The following is a 22430-nucleotide window of genomic DNA, read 5'->3' as shown; positions in this document are numbered from 1 at the left end:
GGTGGGACTGAGAATGAGGGTGTGAGATGCATGTTGTCCTGAGCTGTGATGGAGAGGAATCCTCACAGCTCTGTATGCTCACCAGAGCACCTTGGCTGGGCAGGAGAGGGTCTCTCTTCCATGGCCCAGGCAGGGACAGGCAGGGTTGGGTCCAGGGGAGCCCTGGAGCCTGGCAGGGACAGGCTGGCTTGCGCCCTGTAGCCATGGGAGAACTGTCCCTCACCCAGCCCCAACCCAGCTTGGTTTGGAGCTGCTGTTCCTGTGGGAGAGGTGCCCCTGCCCCAGCCCTAACCCACTGACCTGCTGTGGCCCGGAGGGTGCCACCTGACTATCGGCTGGGCCACCACTGAGCCATCATGTGGGGCACAATGGCAAAGAGCTGCTCCTTCTGATTCATGCACTGTGCATTTGAGTCACGTTGCTCCTGCCATGCCAAAGCCTTGCTGTGAGCCAGGCTTGGAAATGTGTCTTTCAGCTGCACGAGCTGCTCTGTACCAGCGCCAGGTCAGGTTAGGTTGTGGCCAGGGCAGGAGTGCATCTTCCCCAGCTCATCAGATCTGTGGCTGGGCTGGGCTGGGTTGGGCCTGGGAGAGGGCACTTCTCCTCTGGCCACAACAGGTCTGTGGCTGAGGTTGTGGGAGAGAAAGAGGCTGCTACATGGCTGCATGGCTTTGAAGGATCTTAACTGACGAGCTGGCGCGGCCAGCAATGTTGATTTTCAATAAATCTTGGAACACTGGGGAAATTCCAGAAGCCTGGAGGAAAGCTAATGTGCCAATATTTTAAAAGGGTAAATGGGATGAGTCAGTTAATTGTGGGTCCGACATCAGTCATGAGCAAAATGAAGGAGAAGATGATCTGGGACTCAATTAATAAAGAATTGAAGGTAATATAATTAGTACCCATCAACATGGGTCTTTGTAATTTGATCCTGTGACACTACCTTGATCTCTTTCTTGATGGGCTTAAAACACTGGTTGATGAATGGACCAGTTCTGATGCCCTTAGACTTCTGTAAGGCATTTAATGTGACATTTTCATTGAAAAATAAATAAACATGGTACATATTAAATGGATGAAAAGCATAGTAACTAGCAGGTCTCCGAATGAAACTACACACAAGGAATCCTCATTGAGTGGGTGTGTTTCTAGAGAGGTCCTGCAGGGATGGAGTCTTAGCTCTGCTCTTAAACACTTTTACCGGTGATCTGGAGGAAACCAAAATCATCACTGATAAAATTTGCCCATGGCACAGAAATTGAGGGGGTGCTAAATAATGAACAGGACAGGTCACTACCACAGAGCAAACTGGAGCTCTCGGTCAACTGGGCACAAGTGAACACTATGCAGTGTAACACAGCTAAATGAAAATTACACATATGGGAGCAAAGAGTGTAGGACTTGCTTCCAATATGGAGGCCTCTGTCCAGCCTGACCTCCAAATCTTTTTCAGGGGCGCTGCTTCCCAGGATAATCAGCTGAATATGAGCACCTGATGTGGTGCCATGGGCTTCTTAGACACATAAATGGGAACCTTGAATAGGAGTAGAAAGGTTATTATTCCTCTGAATTTGACACTGTTGTGGCCACTCCGAAATACTGTGTCCTGTTCTGGTGCCCACATTTCAACAAAGATGTTGATAAATTGGAGAAGATTGAGAGATGAGCAACAAGACTGTTTACAAAGCACGCCTTATAGTGATAGACTCAAGGAGCTCTATGCATTTAGCTTAACCCAAGGAAGTCTAAGGGGAGACTAGAGTACAGTCTAGAAGTATCTGCATGGAGAACAAATATTTGATAATGGGTTTTTCAGTATTGCAGGGAAAGGTATAACACAGTCAATGGCTGGAAGTTGAAGTTAGACAAATTGAGACTGGACATAAGGATATAAGGTTTGACTGATTACCAGGGAGGGTAATTAGCCCGTTGAAACTGGTTACCACCAGTTGTATGTACTTTTAGAAGAGATGCTCTAGGACAGTAGATTTCAAACTTTTTTAGGGTTATGTCCCCACTGACTCCTGTCCACAGCCCCCCACCTCCTGGAACCACAGCCAGACAGATGTGTGTCATGGCTCCTGGGGGGAGGAGGAGGGTGTGGATAGGGAAAGGGAGCCATGGATGACAGTGGAGTCTGGGGCAGGAGCTGGAGCTTTGGCCAGGGTTCAATGCTGTGGGCATGGATGCAGCCAGGGGTGGAGCCACAGCAAGCCATGGTGGGGGCTGGCAGCCTAGCCCCCAGCCAGCTGTGGAACTTCACCAAGGCTAGGGACGGTGTCAGGCTTGGAACTGGCAGCAACAGTTGGAGCAGAGCTGAGGGTGTGGTGGGGCTGGGTGGCCGTCCTTCTCGGCCAACCAGAGAGCTGGCCTGACCCACTGGGCCCTCCGAATATTCCTTTCTGTGCTCCTCTCAGTTTCAGGGGAATTCTGCTCCAGGAATTATTAGACGTTCTATAGCCCTTGTTGTGCAGGAGATCAGACAAGATGCTTACAATGTTCCTTTCTGGCCTTGGGATCTATAACTCAATGAAGTCAGTGAGAGTTTTGTCATTATTTTCAAAAGGAGTAAGATCAGGATCCTTGCTACTTACTCTGAGGGTACTGTTTTAGAGAGACTGCACACTCTAAGGCTTGCTCTACACTAGGCGATAAGGTTGAATTTAGGTGCGTTTGGACAAATTTGTAAGGAATCAGTCTACACCACAAGATTCATTACATCAACTGTAAGGGTTCCTAAGGTCAACTTTTGCACTCCTGCTTTTCATGAGGAGTAATGCCTTAGTGTGGTGCAGACAGATGCCGTGAAATTTGCTAGTCTTGACTTCCGGGAAGGTGTCCCGCAGTGTTCCAATGTGGCCACTCTGGACATCACTTTCAGCTCTGCTGTTCTCTGGGTGTGCAGGCAACAGCCTGGAAAATTTGAATTTCATTTCTTGCTAGGCCAGTGTGGCAAGCAGAGTTGGCAGTACACCTCAGCAGCACATCTGGCAGCGAATTCCTAGGGTCACAGACAAGCTACAGCATGAATTGTGCAGGATATCCAGGACCTTTGTGGGGGGATGGATATGTGTTGGGAAAACTATGAAGCGGCGAAAGAAATGCAGACATATACACCAAGATCTCACCGGGCATGGAAGAAAAAGGACCCACCAGGGATGCCCAGCAGAGCCACATAAAAATGAAGGCGCTCAAACAAGCATACCATAAAACAAAGGGATGTTCTGGATTATCACCACAAACACACCACTTCTATGAGCAGCTGCATGGGATTCTAGGGAGTGACCCAATCACTGTGTTGAAACCTTTTGTAGATTCTACTGAAGAGATTTCTCAGAAGCTTCTGGCAACAACAAGGAGGACATGGATGAAGACTATGAGGAGGAGAATGGCCAGCAGGCAAATGGAGCAGCTGACCTTGCCGACTGCTGGGAAGTTTTTGTAACATTGGATCTCATCTCCTCCTCCCAGGATGTTTCACAGCTGGACCCTGATAGTGGGGAGGGCACATTTTTAATTATGCAACAAGTGGATTAAGGCAATTGGGTGTGATCTGTGGCAGGTGCTGGGCCTGCTATGCAGTTTGGGGTCCCTGGAACTGCTTCTTAATATGTCTGAGGATGAAGCACTGATCCTCCTTGTAGAGCTCTATACCACTCTCAGACGGGTACACTTAGGCTGTTGTCACACTTGGCCAAAACTTCAAAATGGCCATGAAAATGGCCATTTTGAAGATTACTAATGAGGCGCTGAATTGACTATGCAGCGCCTCATTAGCATTAGGATGCTTCTGGCGGCAGCGCTTCAAAAGCGCTGCTTTCGAACGCTCATGGCTCAGCGCAGCTACATGGGGGTCCTTTTGAAAAGGACCCCGGCACATTTCAAAATCCCCTTATTCCCCTCCTCTGAGAGGAATAAGGGGGTTTCAGAACGTTCAGGGTCCTTTCGAAAATGGCCATTTCAAAGTTTTGGCCAAGTGCGGCCATAGCCTTAAAGTCTTCTCATGAGGTTTTTGGGGAGCCCTGACTAATTCCAACTTCCTCAATAGGACACCTTTCCAGGCCAAGTCACCAATAAGTACTCTGGAGTCATGGCACTACAGAGCAATAAGCACAATGACTGGCCTTGTGCCCATATTGAGTCAGCATTAGTTCTTTATCAAATTTTCTTATTCTAAGAAGACTGACGTCTCTTTTTTCAACACAGAAGAAGCAGACGAAGGCACATGAAGCTACTATATGATATCACATGCTGCTCTGCCATGCCCAGACCACCCTATTGGCTGCTCGGGAAAGGGAAATTTTCACTGTCCCAGCAGAGCAGGGAGTAGCACATTGTGACTGCAAGAGCCACAAAGCCCCCATAACACAAACCCACAGCTTTGACTCTCTTTCTTTCCCCAGGCCTCTGGGGAAGGGAAAGGCTCAGTGGTCCAGTAAAGGGGAAGGAGAAGCACATGGTGACCACCACTAACACAGCCCTAGACCCACCCCCCATTGCCCCCTCACCTGCTTGCGGCATGCACAGCTGCAGAAACTGCTCTTGCTATCACAGTCTTGAAAGCGTGCCTACAATCTGTGCCTTACCATGGCTAGACGTGAACCATGTGAAGCCGCCCCCTTAAGATCTCTGTGTAGTGTCTGCTGCACAGAAGATACTTAAGGCCAATATTTTTCCCTGCAAGGAATACATCCCAACCATGTTTCACAGAGGTTCTTTAATAATACTTCTTTTTGTGGTTTTAAACTCATCTACAGTAACTGTATCTCCTTAATGTCTGGCCTTCACTTGTGTTTTGTTGCAGTGTGCTGCACAGCAGGCTCTTTGACCACCACTTCCCCTCCACTCCCTAGCTGTGAGACTGGCACAGGTCCACAGGAGAAAATGAACATGGCAAGACACATTCATAGAGCACCTGGAAGCCCCCTGCAAGGACAGAGCACAGTCAAATGAATGGAGGAGAACTACTCTGGAGGAGAGACATGCTGATGGGGGTGAAAGGAGAGCCCTCAGACAGCATGAATTGAAGACCCAGAAGGAGATGTTGCAGCTGATGAGGCAGCAAACAGAGCTCCTGAGATGCCTGGTACAGGAGCACAGAGCCTCACTGAAGCTTGTAATGAGCCATGTGCCCTCCTCACCATGTTCCCTAACCTGTCCCCCTTGCCACCCCAGAATGCAGGTGGGGGGCAGTCAAAGGCGCCCTTGCATTACACTCCCATGGATGCTTCTGAAAGCAGAAGGCTGACACTCACCCACCTGTGATGGCAAAATGTCTCTGCTTGCTCACTTCTGAGCCCCACGTAATGAATTACTTTAGTGTTCCCTAAATAAAAAAGATTATGCTAGAAAAAAGTGTCTTTAGTGCTTGTGTTGCATGGTAGCAGGGCTTTACATACCCTACAGGAAAGCGCACATCATTCAGAGGGCACCTCCTTAAAAGCAACTGATATGACTGTCATGTTGCTTTCTGGTCATTCAGAAGGCTGTTTCTCAAAGGCTCCTTGAGTAGCAGTGCCCCTCACTGTGTTCTCCTTATTGTCATGGAGTCTGGCTGCTCATAATTACTAGCCAGGTGATCTGTCTTGGCCCTCCAGCCGAGCACGATGTTTTCCTCCTTGCTCTCACATAAATTATGAAGCACATAGCAAGCTGCCACCATGAGGGGAATGTTGCCTTCACTGAGGTCAAACAAAGTCAGGAGGCTCCTGAATGTGGCTTTTAAATGGCTAACGGCACATTCCACTACCATTCTGCACTTCACACTTCCTCAGCCTGTAGTTAAACTACTCTTTGCTGCAGGCCAGGCTGCCTGAGTATGACTTCATGAACTGAGGGAGCAAGGGGTAAGCTGGATCACCTAGTATCACTACTGGCATCTCCGCATCTCCAATGTTTATTTTCTGGTCTGTGAAGAAAGTCCCATTCTTCAGCTTTCTAAAAAGATCAGAGTTCCTAAGGATGTACATATCAGGCACCTTTCCTGACCTTCCCATGCTGATGTCAATGAAAAGACCATTGTGATCCACCAAATCCTGTAACATCATGGAGAAGTCTCCATTGCAGTTTATTTACTCTGTGTTAAGGTGGCCCAGTGCCAAGATAAGTATGTGCATTCCATCTATTACCCCACCGCAGTTAGGGAACTCCATTGTAGCAAAACCATCCACTATGTTCTGCACATTTCCCACAGTAGCTATCTTTTGCAGCAGAAGAGTATTGATCGCCTTGGCTACCTGGATGACAGCAGCCCCCACTGTAGATTTCCCACTCCAAATTGATTGCCCACTGGCCAGCAGTTGTCTGGCTTTGCAAGCTTCCGCACAGCAATTGCTTCTGACATCCAGAGCAGGTCTCATTTTGGTGTCGCAGCACTCCAAGGCGCGGGGAAAGCAATTCACAAAGTTCCACGAACATGGCCTTACACGCATGGAAGTTTTGTAGCCACTGCTGACCATCTCGTGCCTGCAGCACAATGTGTTCTCACCCGTCTGAGCTCGTTTTACGGCACCAGAACTGGCACTCACTCCACTGTGTACAAAGCATTGAGTGAAGCCAGCATCTCCCTGTTCCTTCTCTCCTTTTTCTCCCTTTCATATATGCCAGCGCTCCCCTCAGAATCTTCATCACTCTCATGGCTGCTTAGGTTCTGCACATACCGCAGCACAATGTATGACGTGCTTATAATACTTGTCACAACTCTTTCAGGCTGCACAGGTTCCATGCCAGCCTTGGATTGACATCTGCATGGATATGAAAAAAGGGCATGAAAACACTTTTTGATGTTGCTTTCCAAGGGAAGGGCTGGAGACAATTGCCCTGTGGGAAATATACCCTAAATTGCACCAACGTGAAGCACTGAAGATAGTCTAAAATCTTTTCTCACATCCTTGTCTCAAGCAGATTTGCAAGTGTAAATTAGAGACGTTTATTTTCCATTTATTTTCACATAATTGATTTGAAAAAAGTGCAGAGAGAAAAAACTCTTTGCTTACTTGCACCACAGAGAAAAAATCCACAGGCTTCTAGAGCTGGGTCTTTGCTTGCCAGCCGAGTCCTGGATGTGATTATTACGGTGCACTGTAACTTCGTACACTGCTTCTTCCTGAAGTAATTCCATGGTGACATGCGGAGCAGTGGAGCCTTCAGCTGGTCGTGCTGCTGATGGATACTAAAGGGGGAGCATTTTACTGTCCCATGACTTTCTGCCATCATCTGCTGTATTTACACTTGCTAAAGCTACAAAGAACTCTTACATTTTCCCAGTGTAAGTAAAAAAGCACCAGTGAACGCTCACTAGGCCTCTGGCCTACCTAACGGCTGTGGCTGCTGTTGCCTAGATGGCTGAATTGATCATTCTCCTCTCCGGGTCAAGCCATAAACTGAAACAGAGACCAGAAATGGCAGCTAGCCTGCAGCTGGCAGGCCCCTGGAAGCCATGTTCAGGAAAGGACTTTCAAATGTGTTGTATATCGAATATGTTTATGAGCAGGGTTTGACAAGAGCTGGGAGACTGAGTGCCTTAAAGCTAAAAGTTCTTAACCAGGATTTAATGAAGCATCGGTAGAGATTTTCTAGGTTGGCCTCCCCAAGTTAGATGGGAGGGGGAGGAAGGGTGGCATGATGAAAATGATAATTTTTACCATTCATTTGAATTAGGTTGTAGCAGGTATGGGAATGATCCTGCACACACACCAGGAGTCAAGCACAATATGAGAAGTATAATGACTTCGGATATACTCATCCTGTACAACTCTCAGAATGGTAGCAAATAAGATTCCCTTCAACTTGTGAGCTTTCTTCTGATCACCTGACTCTGAAACTCTGGAGGAAGATGGAATATTAGGTAGTGGGTGGTGAGGGAGAGAAGCAAAAGCCACACACACGATGAACGGATGGAATTACTCATTTTAGAGACCAGGAAACTGACTGAGGCACTGAGCAGATGATGAGGTCCCCTGGTCAGTCAAACAATCAATGAAAAGAAAGCCCAGACTCCCTGACTCACATCTCACAGCTCTGATCACTAGACTAGCACCACAATGTGCTCGTTCAGGTGTACAGTATAATAATGACCCATTGGGATTTCAGTCATTCTGTGACATCATAAAGCCTGTTTTAGAAAAATGTTACATATGCTCGATCATACGTGAGTGAAACGTGACCTCTTTGGGTCCAGGCCTGCAAACGCTCAGAAGTAACCTTACCCACCTACCTTCCATGGGATTATTCCTGGGAGTAAAAATAAGGGCTTAAATGTCTGCCTTTAGTTATCTTTTCTCCTGTGCTTTTTTGGTTGGTTGGTTTGTTTAGCCTGCCTGTTTAGTGATGTTTCAAAAACCAAGCAAATGAGAGCAATCCAAAGGATCTGTTGTGCAGCTGCTCTTTCTGTGCAGGGCTAGATGGAACGTTTCCTGAAAGGCACTGTCATAGCCAGGCAACATTCACAATTAATGAAGGTATTTAGTGAGGAGAAATCTACAGAGTCTGGGAGTGGAGGGGTTAAGTGAATGCATTCACTGTGGGTGGCTTAAATTAACAAGGGCTTCAGGAAGGGGGGCTATCAAGTATCATTCCTACCAGTATATCACAGTCTGAGGGTTAACAATGTTTAAATTCCTGCTTTGTCTACTGCAGCTCCTATCCAGTCCCTCTTGGAACGAAAAAGTCCTGGCTCTTATCAAATGCAGTGAAAGCTCAGCCCAAACCAGTCATAACCAAAACATGGTGAGGGATACCTTTACACCTTGTCATCGGTAACCTTTCCTCGGACTGGTTCCCTCCCTTTGCATTGCCTGTCTGCCTGCGCCCTTTGACGTCAACTCCCTCCAGGGTGCATTAGCAGATCGCTTGGGTTGTAAGTTTGTGGGGAGATTGTCATGACAGATTCTTTGAGGCTGGAAGTCCTGTGTGTCTAGTTTCCATAAGCCAGAGTCAGAAATATGTGCTTTTAAAGTACCTCAGATATTGGGGAAAGGGGTACAGAAAAGGAGGGGGCAGTGGGAAAGAAGTAATATTGGAAACACCTCATAAATAACAGTGACTCTGAAAACTGCAGGTTTAAAGAGTTTTAGAAAACACAAAGGTCAGCTGTAAAGTGGGGACTGTTGTTGAGTCCCCACCCAAGTGTCCATGTGCGTGCGTGCATGCGTGTGTATGTGTATGTGACTCCTAGTGTGCAAAATGGTCTAAAACATACCCAAGGACTCCACTAGCTGGGCCATTCCAGTGCTTAGTTCACATGAGTTTAGTGTTTCATGTTAATAGGTTTGACATTTCCAGGCAGCAGCTAATACCCGTTACCATGCTATAAATGAGACCACGCCTTTCCGCACACATTAAAGACTAACCCACCGAAGCCTGCTCCCAAGTGTTGCCTGGATTTTCCCAGGAACTGTTTCTTTCAAGTGAAAGACTGATGTTGTTTTAATCACAGGGGCCACAGTCTCCATTTTCAACTCGGGTTCAGACAGTCCCTGTGCTGAAGAATTTAGCGTTTCCTGAATCTGAGAACAAAGGGAATAATAAAAAAAGAGTAGAAGAAGAAAAAAGTAGCTACTGATTGAGAAAAAACTGTACTCAGATGAAAATATCCCAGTCTACCCCAACCCTCTTGTGCATCCTTCAGAGATGATGGGCTGCACTCTGTTCCTCAGTGATCCTTAAAAGCGCAAGAGTGAAATCGCCTCCCACAGGAGACTTAGGGAGCTGTTTAGATATTTTTTTCCACTTCCGATTCCTGAATTTCCTTGAATAGCTCAACTATGAAGCAACTATATGCCTGTGCTTGTGCACTAGTATGGGGATTTAAAAGAGCAGAAAAGTCTTGACCCTATAATGAATAACTGCTGGGAAATATTGGTGACCATCAGCTTCTGGCAAGTCACCCAAGGACCTCTTGATGGCAACTGGTAGAGGCCACTTGGGTGTTTAAAGGATGGGGGGGGGCCCTGCATGTGATCTAGTTCCCCAAAAATGGGTCACGTAAGGTTTCTGTGAAAAGCTCGTGTCACCATTGTTGTCCTAATCCTTGAGAAAAGTGTGTGTGGATAATCTGGGAGGAGATTTATATATATGTTGGAAATTATGTTTCTCAAGCACTTGAGTTACAACAGGGCACTCAGAGGTAGTGTGCCATAAGGCAGGGCCCACCAAAAAGGAGGCAGGAGACACTTACCTCCCTAGCCAACTATTGTGTATTGTGTGTCTTACAATGGAAGTCAATTTGCATACTGACTTGAATGCAAATAAAGAAATTGCCTTGTGCTTCCAGGAAAAGAAAAAACATTGGTCAGGAGGGAGAGGGGTTCATTGCAGGTGAAGAAAAAAGGGCTGGTTTAAAATAGACAGAGGTGGAGAAATAAGCCCTGGTACTCATCTTCTGGGGCAGACAAGCTACCAGCAGAAATGTTCTCATGGAAGGAGGGTCCTCTTTCAGCCATCTTGGCTGAAAAATGCTGTAAAGAAGGTTTTGGGTTAGCAGTACCTTCTTATACAGCGTGGCTTCTTGTTCTGCTGCAGAACAGGTGTGATGATTTCATTTTAGACATAGCCTTTTGTTCCCAGCATTTCTGTTTGTTAGCATTTGAATCTCTCTTCTTTGGTAAACACACTTATTTTCACTACAAACACATTTCAGTGCCATATGCTTAGTGGAGCGAGGGGCTGAGGTGTAACTGCAAGCTGTGATGGACTGTTTCTTTAAGAACACCGGGTCTGGTAATTCTGTAGGTATCCAGTGGATCGGGGAGGGACACTTCAGGTGGCTGCTTGGAGGGCCTGGGGGATGGACTCCTGTCACGAGCATGTGTGAGGACAGCAGTGCCCCAGAGGTGCGTGTGTGGGGAACCTTGTGTTACCCCTGGCTGGGAGAATCAGGAAGCTGAACTCTGGTGGGTCTTCGAGAACTGGGGCGTCTATCCCAAGACAAAGTACAGAAAAGGAGGGGGCAGTGGGAAAGAAGTAATATTGGAAACACCTCATAAATAACAGTGACTCTGAAAACTGCAGGTTTAAGGAGTTTTAGAAAACACAAGGGTCAGCTGTAAAGTGGGGACTGTTGTTGAGTCCCCACCCAAGTGTCCATGTGCGTGCGTGCATGCGTGTGTATGTGTGTGTGACTCCTCTCTCAACAGACTCAGTTGACGTACAAGCTGTATGGATGCACTGGGGGTGGGGGGGGGCCTCTGTTGACAGATAGGGCTTCTGGGACATTGGGTAGCCCTGTCTGCTGTGTTTCTGGTCTGCCATTGTGTTGAGAGAAGGCCAGGAGGTCCGGCCTCTCTCTGTTTACAGCGTGGATTGCTTTTTTGATCCACTTTTGTGTGTGGCTGCACTCTGTCAACAGAAGTTTTGTGAGAAGTGTGGACGTAGCCTAGGTTACCATGTGTTTCTAAAATATATGTTTTTATGTTTTTAGCTCAGCCGAAAGGTATGGTCTTGATGCAGGAACCATTTGGGGAAAGTCCACAGCAGGGGTCATCAACCCCAGTCCAGGTGCCAAGCGTGGCATGTGAGACAATTTTCATCAGCATCTTTATTTATGTATTAAAGAAGCTTTTGTAAGTTAGGTACCATATTTGACCTTTCAAAACAGAGGACACCCCTTAGAGGGAGAGAATCTGTATCAGTATCTACTGACTCACCTTGTATTTTATCTACTGACTCACCTTGTATTTATATATATACACACTATAACACATTAATACAACATGAGTTGGTGGATACTGATACAGACACACTCCCTCTAAGGGGTGTCCTCTGTTTTATATGGTAACCCTATGTGTAAGTAGGACTATTAGTGACTTTAAGAAGTATCACCAGCACTTGGACCATACAGAAGGGCCAAAAGGCCAAATTTTGGCACTCTGCCTCGGAAAGGTTGCTGACCCCTCATCTACGGCCTACTTTCAGCAGGTCAGTGTAGATGATCGTAGTGGATTCTTCTGGCCTTAAAATCTACATAGTGACTTTAACCCAGATGAATCTCAAAGTGCTTTGGGAGCTGGCAGAATGCAGCTGCCAAAGTCAGAATGTGCTTGGAGACTGAGGGCCACAACCTTACTGTTATAAAAAACACCATGGGAGTTTTAATTGTAGGTTTCTGTCCCCTGCAGCAGCTCAGTGACCACCAACACCAGACTGGGGCATTTGTTCAGAGCTCACTCACAGGGGACCTTGATACCTACCGAGTCATCATCCCTGTGTCGTGCAGCACCTACATTTTGCCTAGAGATCACTCGCGCACTCAGTGAATCCAATGTGCTGTAGTAAGAGAAGGATTTGCAGTAGATCTAATTGGCTTGGCAAGCTCTGCATCTGGTAAGAATATTAGGGCCAAAGAGATAACGCCTTGAGATGGAATAGGTACAAACTGAAACTGTTAAAAAGGAGGGCACCCCATGCCCACCTAATCCAGCTAAATGGTGAAGGAAATTTTATCCCTGTTATATGCTGCTTCCTGTCTTAGGCCTGCTCCCAAAATCAGCTGAAGTCACTGGGAGCCTTTCCATTGGCATCGGCATCTTTGGGTCAGGCTCGTGGTTGTGGTTCATGTTTTTATGAAGCTCGCTCTGAAATGGAACTTGCTAAATTCATTTTCAAGCCAAGAGATTTAGCTGATGAGAATGTCCAATTTGAAGTTTTCTAAAGTGTCGATGGTTTATCATTAATTAGTGGTGAATTACTGTCATCCCCCAGACACTTAGTTACTCCTTTGCTTAGCAGACACATGGTCTTCCCATCCCACTCTTTCTTCATTTCTCATCTCCTGGAATACACCTTTCTCAGAGTTCTTAGATTAACTCAAATTCGGTGCTGTAAATTCTTACCTGTGACTGTTTCAAAGTAATTTTACAAGCTGATCGTTCAAGATGGATTGCAAAGCAACACTGCCCGTAGGGAAAATTACTGTTACACATTTGTTGTCATTGAGTTGCTGTATTTTAAAACTGAAATTCATTTAAAGAATAAAACAATTATAAAATATTGTTTCTTTCTCAGTCTAGTTCTGTTATTATGCACTACTTCATGTTAGAGTAGCACGGCTCCCTCTCTGTTACCTCATGTTAGTACACAAGAATAGCATAGTGGGGCACAAGACAGATTAGTTGGAGAATGAGTCACCCCTGTCCTGCAGCCTTGAACCCTAGAGGATCAACCCTGACCAGGGCGATCTCCGTGTAAGTATAGATTGGACTGTAAGGGATCTCCAGAGGTCACCTAGTCTGTTCCTATGCAGTGAGACAGGACCAAGCGTACCTGCACCTGACAGATGTCTGTCTAACATGTTCTTAAAAACCTCCAGTGATGGGGATTCCACAAAAACCCCTTGGTAACCTATTCCAGTACTTTAACTGTCCTTATAGTCAGAAAGGGTTTCCTAGTACCCAACCTAAATCCCCCTTGCACGAAATTAAGTTAATTACTACTTGTTTACCTTCAGATGACATGGAGAACAGCTGATAACCAGCCTCTTTTAACAGCTTTTAACATATTTGAAAACTGTTATCAGTCCTCCCAAGTCTTCTTTTCTCAAAACAAAACATGCTCATTTTTTAAACCTTTCCTCACAGATCAGATTTTCTAAACTGTTCATCATATTAGTTGCTCTCCTTGGAACCTTTCCCAGTTTATTCATATGTTTTCTGAAGTGTGATGCCCAAACTCAAAACAACACTCCTGCTGAATTCTCATACTTCGGTAGAATAAAACAAGTCCGATATCTGTCATATACCACTCCTTCTGATACACCCCAGAATTTTACTGGTCTATTTTGCAACTGTAGCATATTGTTGGCTCATATTCAGTCTGTGATCCACTAGAACTCCCAGATACTTTTCTGCAGTACTGCTGGCTAGCCAGTTATTCACCAGTTTTTACTTGTGCATTTGATTTTTAACGTGCCTAAGTGTAGTACTTTGCACTTGTCTTTATTGAATTTAATCCTCTGGATTTCATAACAATTCTCTAATTTTCCAAGGCCTTTTAAAATCTGATCCTGTCCTACAATGTGCTTGCAAACCCTCCCAGCTGGTTGTTGCACACAGACTTTATAAGTACAATCTCCATTCCATTATTCAAGTGAATGGAAATACCAATGAAAACACTGAACTGTATCAGCCCATCAACAAATCCCTGTGGGTTTCCATTTAGATGTGTGTCCCCAGTTTGACAGCAAAGCATTGATAACTTATCTTTGAGCACAGTTTTTATACCAGTTACACATTTATTTTATAGTAATTTTGTCTAGAACACATTTCCCTGATTTGCTTATGAGAATATCACAGGGGACTATACCAAAAGACTTTTCAAAATCAAGATTAATCATCTCCACCAATCTGCCCTTATCTACGATGCCGATAATGTTATCAAATAAGGTAATGTCACGGGTTTGGAATGATTTGGTGTTGACAGAACCTATGTTGGCTATTACTTATTACTATGAGCCTCTGGTGCTTACAGACAGATTGTTTAATGATTTATTTCAGTATCTTTACAAGTATGAAAGTTAAGTTGACTGGTCTGCAAGTTCCTGGATCCTCTCTGTTCCCTTTATAAAAGATAGATACTGGCTGTGTCCACACTACAAAATAACTTCGAAGTTGGTTACTTCTAAGTATAATTTAGAAATAAGCAACTTCAAAGAAGACCATCCACACACAAAACGCACCCTCCCTTACTTCTCAGTAGGCTTTCCCCTACTTTGAAGTTAAATGTCTACACACAGTTAGTCCCTACTTGGAAGTAAGGGGACAGGAAATGATGCAGGCATGGGGTCACATGGCCGACAAGCCCTTCCGGGCTCCCAGCCAGCCGACCCCTTAAAGGGCCCCTCCCAACACCCACAGCCTGCACGTGCTCAAGGCTGACAGGCTGAAGACAGCAGCAGCACATACACAGGGGAACAGCCGGAGACCAGGCCAGCTCCCTCCCTCGCCGAGGACGACGCCCTCACAATCCTGCTCGCCATGCAGCACCAGCAGCGCGGGCAGCTCACTCACCTGGACCCCGCCTTGAGGCCCTTGCCACCCTCATGCTGCCCCTCCCCCGTTTCCCCCTGAGCCGGAGCCAGGGGGCCTACGCCACCAGCACCCAATGGTGGGGCCGACTGGTGCCGGAGGACTGGGACGATGAGTGGTGGCAGGGGAATTTCAGGATGACCCAGCAGACATTGGAGGATCTCTGCCGTTGGCTCGCCCCAGTTCTCCAGGACCGGGACACCCATATGTGGCCAGCACTCCAAGGGTGGCCATCGCACTATGACGGCTGGCCACCCCCAACAGCCACAGATACATCGGCCACCAATTTGGCATCAGCAAGGCCACTGTTGGAGCAGTGCTGAAGGAGGTATGGCCAGCCCCCAGCATGAACCCACCCCAGGCAGGGGGTGACTGGGAAGGGGGCAGGGGGCTTCCGGTGGGGGTTGGGGGTCAGGGGTCAGGGCAATTCTGGTGGGGGGTGGGGGGGCCTCCCAGTCTGGTGGTCATGGATGTCCCCTCCTTCCCACTACAGGTCATCCAAGCCATCAACACAGTGCTCCTGCGATGTGTCGTGACCCAGGGGGACCTGGACGCTGCCCTTACTGGGTTCACAGACCTGGGCTTCCCCAACTGTTTTGGAGCCCTGGACAGGAACCATGTTGCAATCTGGGCTCCGGACCATAGGAGGGGCGCCTACATAAACAGGAAGGGGTACCACTCAGTGGTACTCCAGGCCCTGGTGGACATGAGGGGCTGTTTCCTGGACATGTGTGTGGGGTGGCCGGGCAGGGCCCATGAGGCCCGGGTATTCTGGAATTCATGGCTGGGACGCTGCATGCAGGATGGCACATATGTCCTCCTGTGGGAGCTCCTGCTTCGGGACATCACGATGCTCCCCTGCATCGTGTCAGACACCGTGTAGCTGCTGCACCAGTGGCTCATGTGGCCCTACACCGGACACACCACGCCAGCCCAGGACACCTTTAATGGTTGCCTCAGCCATGCCAGGGGGACAGTCGAGCAGGTGTTTCAGAGGCTGAAGGGGAGGTTTCACTGCCTCCTCACTAGGCTGGATGTCAGCCTCCTGAATATCGCCACGGTCATTGCCACCTGCTGCGCTCTCCACAACCTTGTGGAGGACTGCCGGGAGCCCTTTATGCAGGGCTGGGACACGGGCCGGCGAGCTTGCTATGAGCAGCCGCCCACTGCTGTGAGGCACAGCGGGATGGGGTCAGGGTCTGGGATACCCCGTGCGAGGCCTTCACATAGGACCTGCCCTGACCCCCACCTCCCCGAGCCACACACAGCATCACACACCACCCCACCCTGCACCCCTCACACTCCCCCCCTCATTCTCCCCCCCCCGGAAAGCACCAGGGACACAGGCGAGGGTGGGAACAGGAAACTTTAATGGGCGAAATAAAGTATCGTACAATACGAAACGGAATGTGGAAACCTTTGGTGTGTACACAGGGAATGTTTGGCAGTGGGGAGGCGGGGGCTCGGGTGGGGGACTGAACAGGAGGGGGCTGGGATGGGGGTTGGGTCAGTTGGCTGGAGGCATGGGGGTCCGGGAGCCACATTGGCCATGGCTGCCCATACCACCCTGGGACCTGGCTCCCCTGTGGGGCTGCGATGGGGCTGGGACCACGGGGAGGTAGGGCTGGGGTGGGGGTGCTGTGGGATCTGCCCCCACGGGGTATGCAGGAGGGGCCACTGGGGCTGGGTCATGTGTGCCCGCCTCCATCAGCAGCCACTGGGCCAGCTCGAGGAACTCAGCTGGTGACAGGTCCACCACTCGCCAGGAGGTGGCTGGAGGGGCAGCTGCTGGAGGGGTGGCCGTGGGTGAGGCAGTTGCAGGAGGGACAGGTGAGGGGGCAGGAGGCTGGGCGAGGTGGGCAGCCAAGTCCTGGAACATGGCATCTAGGCTGCCAGCCAGCCTCGCCCACACATCCCACTCCATCACCAGCCATTCCCGCAGAACCCCAGTCAGCTCCTGCACAACCACCCAGTTGGCGGCTGCCTTCTCATCCCTCCACCGGCATCTCTGAGGGGCCTGCCCATGGCTGCGGCCTGCTCAGGTCTGCAGGAATGGCCGGCTGGCGAGGGACCTGTGGAGACAGGAGATGACAGGGGGATGGACCATGAGCGCTGGCTCCTGACCTGGGGGGGCTGGATCCCCCGCTCCCTTGCCCCCTGCCCCACCTCCCTGCTGCCTGATGGCCTGTGGGATCCCAGATGCCCAGGGGTTCCCACTTGGCAAGGATTAGCCCATACTCCCCCCATCCCACATCCTCAGGTGTGTGGACTGTGGGGCTATTCCAGGAGGGGCCCCGTCCCCATCCCTTGCGATGTCCCACTCGCCCCGAACATACTGGCTGTGACCTCCTGTGGCTCGGGTGAGGCCCGGCTGGATGATGCCTGGCTTGGTGTTCCGGAGGGGTGAGGGAGGACAAGGGTCCTGTCGCTGGAGCGCCCGTCATCGCCCTCGGTCTCAGCGGGCCGGTCTCCATGCGGGGGGCTGGTGGTGCTGGAGGGGCCAGTCTTCTCACCACTGTCCACGGGGGGGGGGCCGGCGGTGTCCACCACGTGCTCTGGGCTGGCCACCTCCCTCAGCCTCATGAGCCTGTGCAGCTCCTGGTAGTGGGGGCAGGGCATAGGCTGTTCTCCTGATCGGCTGGTAGCGTCATTGGCCTTGATATAGATCTGGAGCAGCTCCTTCACTTTGATACGGATGCTGCTACCAGGGCGGTTGTGGTGTCTTCGGGTGGCGAGATCGCTGGCCAGCAGGTCAAACACCTCGGCATTGCACTGGCAGGTGCCGGTTTGCCGAAGGACCTCCTCCTCCCCCCACAGAGCGAGGAGGTCCTTCAGCTCTGCCTCTGTCCAGGGGGGTCCCCTCCTGGCGCAGCCCTTGCCTGGGCCCTGCGAGTCCTGGGACCCCTCCTCTGGAGCCCCCGGTGGGAGAGGGGAATCCTGCTGTGCCGCCATGGTGGGTAGGGGCTGCGGAGGCTGGCAGGTGCTTCGGGCTGGGGCAGTCCAGGGCAGAGCTCGTGCTGCCCCTGCTTGTGGCACACTCTCATCTTCCTGCCTGGGGTTGCCAGGGAGCTGCTTCCTTTAAGGCAGCCAGCAGGGACCATAGAGCCCTCCCTCGGCTAGCCAGACTGTATCCATCCTCTGGGGGCGGGGGTCCTCCTTGGAGGATTCCTTATTTCGAAGTAAGGAGTGCAGAGCGTCTACACACACTAACTTTGAAGTTAAACTTCGAAGTGAGCCACTACTCCATTCCCAGGAATAGAGTTGTGACTATGAAGTTAGCCTCCCTTACTTCAAAGTTAACTTCAAAGTAAGGGAAAGCGTGTGTGGACACTCTGCAGGCTACTTCGAAGTAGTCCCTTACTTCAAAGTTAACTTTGAAGTTAGTTTGTAGTGTAGACACACCCACTATGTTTGCCCTTTTCTAGTCCTCTGGGACCTCACCGATCCTCCATGAGCCCTCAAAGACAATTGCTAAAGGGCAGCCAGTTCCTTTAGTACCCAATTTAGGGTGAATTGTGTAAGGTCCTGCTGACCTGAATCTTATCTAATTTACCTAAATATGCTTTAGCCTGTTTTTTGTCAGTATCCTAACATATTCATTTCGCCTTGCTGTTAATGCATATTGCTTTAAGCATCCAGCCACAATTTTTTTTAAAAGGGTGAAACACAAAAGGCAAACCTCAGCCTTCTTAATGTCAGCTGTTGTTAATCCTTCTTCCTTTCTATGAAGCAAACCTACCCAAAGAAGCACAAACTGATGACTGAATATATATTATGATTAGCCAGATAGATCCCAAATGTTTTTTTTTTTTCTGTAAACAGCAACAGGCACCCACTTCAGCAGCACTGGTGCTCTTTGTCACTGCGGTTTCTCTTTTTATTTGTGCAAGTTTTTCATTAAGCTTAGAAATCGGTAAAACCATCTTTCATCATCTCTTGGTTCACATTTAAGTAGCTGCTTTAAGACTATACTATGACAGTTTTCATTCCAGGACTATTTTTATGCTGTAGATCAACTCTGACCTAATAAAAATCGTCACACATTTTTCTTCTATGCTATTTCCTATTCTTGCTGCAGCTGTTTAAGTGGTTTGTTTTGTGAATGAATGTGGCTGCCTTTAGCTCAATGGTATTCCCATTGACTTCTGATTGTGTATTGAATTCCTTCCCAGCAGGGAGACTTTGTCTTAGGAAAAAGTTAGTTCACTGATGGCCAGAGCCTGCTGGGGGAAGGTCTGTTAGCCTGCCTGGGAAGTGTATGGCTTAGAGGGATTTACCCTTCTCTTGATTTATGCCTGAAAAGCCACGCTCTGTTTAGTGCTAGCCATCAGCTGGAAAGATGGATTTGAGTTATCTCAGTTCAATAGGGATTTTTTAAAAAAAAATTATAAATAAAATGATACTCTCTAACAAGGTTAGGAACAAAATACAACGTAACTTTCCTATTGCTGCTGTATCTATTGAATAAAAGGCTCTCTGCTCAGTAGTAGGCATCCTTCAGTCTGCATAGACTATGGATCACGCCCTTTATAGTTTCAATTGAGGACTTCATTTACAGCGTCTACTGTGATTATGAAGATCCACACGAGAGTGACAGTCCTTGCTGCACCTCTTGCAGATGAGGCGGGTGTCTGGCAAGTCCTTATTGTGCTTTCTGTGCGCTCGCTTCTCCTCTGCTAGCTGTCTGATCGTCATCTCGCCCTTCTGAAGGCCCTTGTGTAACCCCTGCCTCCATCTGCTGCGGTTGTCTGCTAGTTCTTCCCAGTTGTCCAGCTCGATGTCTACCTCTCTGAGGTCTCTCTTGCAGACATCTTTGTAGTGCAACTGGAGGCGTCCGGGAGGTCTTTTGCAAAGGCTAGCTCACCATACAGGATGTCTTTTGGAATCCTTCCATCGTTCATCCTGTGGACGTGGCCAAGCCAGCGGAGCCAACGCTGCCTGAGGAGGGTGTGCATGGTTGGGATTCCAGCTTTCTCGAGGACGGCGGTGTTGGTCACTCTGTCCTTCCATGATATTCCAAGGATGCGCCTGAGGCAGCGCAAATGGAAGACGTTCAGCCTCTTTTCCTGGAGGGCATACAGGGTCCAAGTCTCGCTGCCATAAAGGAGGGTGCTGAGGATGCAGGCTCTGTAGACTTGCATTTTGGTGTGAGTGTACAGCTTGTTGTTATTCCACACTCTCTTGCTGAGTCTGGACAGAGTTGTGGCCGCTTTTCCGATCCTTCTATTTAGCTCAGCGTCCAACGACAGGGTGTCAGTGAGGGTGGACCCGAGGTAAACGAACTTGTGGACGACCTCTAACGTATAGTTGTCAATGCTGATTGATGGGGATTCAGCAACATCCTGATCAAGTATGTCTGTCTTCTTTAGGCTGATGGTAAGCCCAAAGTCCTTGCACGCTTTGGAGAACCGATCCAGCAGTTTTTGAAGCTGGTCTTCTGTGTGAGACACTACAGCAGCATCGTCTGCGAACAGCATGTCTCTGATGAGGACTTCCCGCACCTTAGACTTAGCTTTCAGCCTTGCAAGATTAAACAGTTTCCCATCAGATCTTGTGTGCAGCAAGATGCCCTCTGTTGAAGATCCAAAGGCATGCTTCAGGAGGAGTGCGAAGAAGATCCCGAACAATGTCGGAGCAAGCACACATCCTTGTCTGACGCCGCTCCTGATTCTGAAAGCATCCGATAATGCGCTGTCATATTGGATGGTTCCTCTCATGTCTTCATGGAACGACTGTATCATCTTGAGTAACCGTGGAGGACAGCCTATCTTGTGGAGCAGTTTGAACAGACCATCCCTGCTGACCAAGTCAAAGGCCACGGTCAGGTAGATGAAGGTATGTAGAGTGGCTTCCTCTGCTCCCTGCACTTCTCCTGCAGCTGCCTTAGAGAGAAGACCATGTCAACGGTAGACCTCTCTGCGCGGAATCCGCACTGCGATTCGGGGAACACCCTCTCAGCAATCTTCTGGAGTCTGCCAAGGATGACGCGAGCGAACAGTTTACCAGTGACGCTTAGGAGGGAGATTCCACGGTAGTTGTTGCAGTTGCTTCTGTCTCCTTTGTTCTTGTACAACGTTACAATGTTAGCGTCACGCATATCCTGTGGAACCTCACCCTCTTTCCAGCACAGGCACAGTAGCTCATGTAGGGGTTCCAGGAGTGTGTCCATGGCACACTTGATTACCTCTGGTGGTATACCATCCTGGTCAGGGGCCTTTCCTGCTGGAATGCTGTTGATGGCTCTCTTTAGTTCATGCACAGTCGGTTCTTGATCCAGTTCATCCATTACTGGTAGGAGCTCGACGACATCAAGGGCTGCGTCAACCACAACATTCTCGCATGAATACAGCTCGGAGTAGTGCTCAACCCAGCGCTCCATCTGTTTGGCTTTGTCAGTGATGACTTCACCAGATTGGATTACAGAGGTGCCATCTTGTTCTGGGTGGGTCCTAATGCCTTCTTCATACCCTCGTACATTCCTCTGAGATTACCAAAGTCAGCACAGGTCTGGATGCTGCTGCATAGCTGGAGCCAGGGGTTGTTGGCACAGCACCTGGCTGTCTGCTGTACTGTTCTTCTGGCCTCTCTAAGTGCTTGCTGGGTACTCTGGCTCGGTGAGCGTTTGTACTCCAGGAGTGCAGCGCGCTTCTTTTCAATGACTGGAATCATCTCATCGGAGTTAGCTTCGAACCAGTTGTTCGTGTTTCTAGCTCTCTTCCAAACCCCGACAAGGCCGTGTTGTAAACTGTATCCCTCAGATGTTGCCATTTGGATGTCACATTGGTGCCCCCAGGGCCGCTGTGCAGATTTTCCTGGAGGGTCTCTCTGAACTTTTCAGCTTTCTCCGAGTTTGCCGTCTTTCTGGCGTCAATGTGGGGCCTCCTAGCAGGTTTAGAGTGGTACAGCTTCTTGGGTCTCAGCTTGAGCTTGGAGCAAACTAGCGAGTGATCTGTATCACAGTCAGCACTATGATAGCTGCATGTCAGAAGGATGTTTTTGAGGTTATTACGCCTAGTGATGACCACGTCTAGTTGATGCCAATGCTTTGAGCGTGGCTGTCTCCATGACACTCTGTGCTTGGCTTCATTTGGAAGAATGTGTTTGTGATGCACAGATCGTGGTATGTGCACAGTTCAAGGAGACGCTGTCCATTGTCATTCATTTTTCCCACACCGAAGTGTCCTAAGCAGGAAGGCCATGAGGCCCAATCAGCTCCAACTCTTGCATTGAAGTTACCCAAGATGTACAGTTGTTCATGAGCAGGTATTTGTGCTACAGCAGCACTAAGCACGTCATAGAACTTGTCTTTTACTTCTGGGCTACGTCTACACGTGCAGCCAACATCGAAATAGGCTATTTTGATGAATAACATCTACACGTCCTCCAGGGCCGGCAACGTCGATGTTCAAC

Source organism: Carettochelys insculpta, chromosome 1 (assembly GCF_033958435.1).
Source record: "Carettochelys insculpta isolate YL-2023 chromosome 1, ASM3395843v1, whole genome shotgun sequence".
Classification (NCBI taxonomy): domain Eukaryota; kingdom Metazoa; phylum Chordata; order Testudines; family Carettochelyidae; genus Carettochelys; species Carettochelys insculpta.
The sequence above is the reverse complement of the archived record's forward strand: the minus strand, read 5'-3'. Positions refer to the sequence as shown.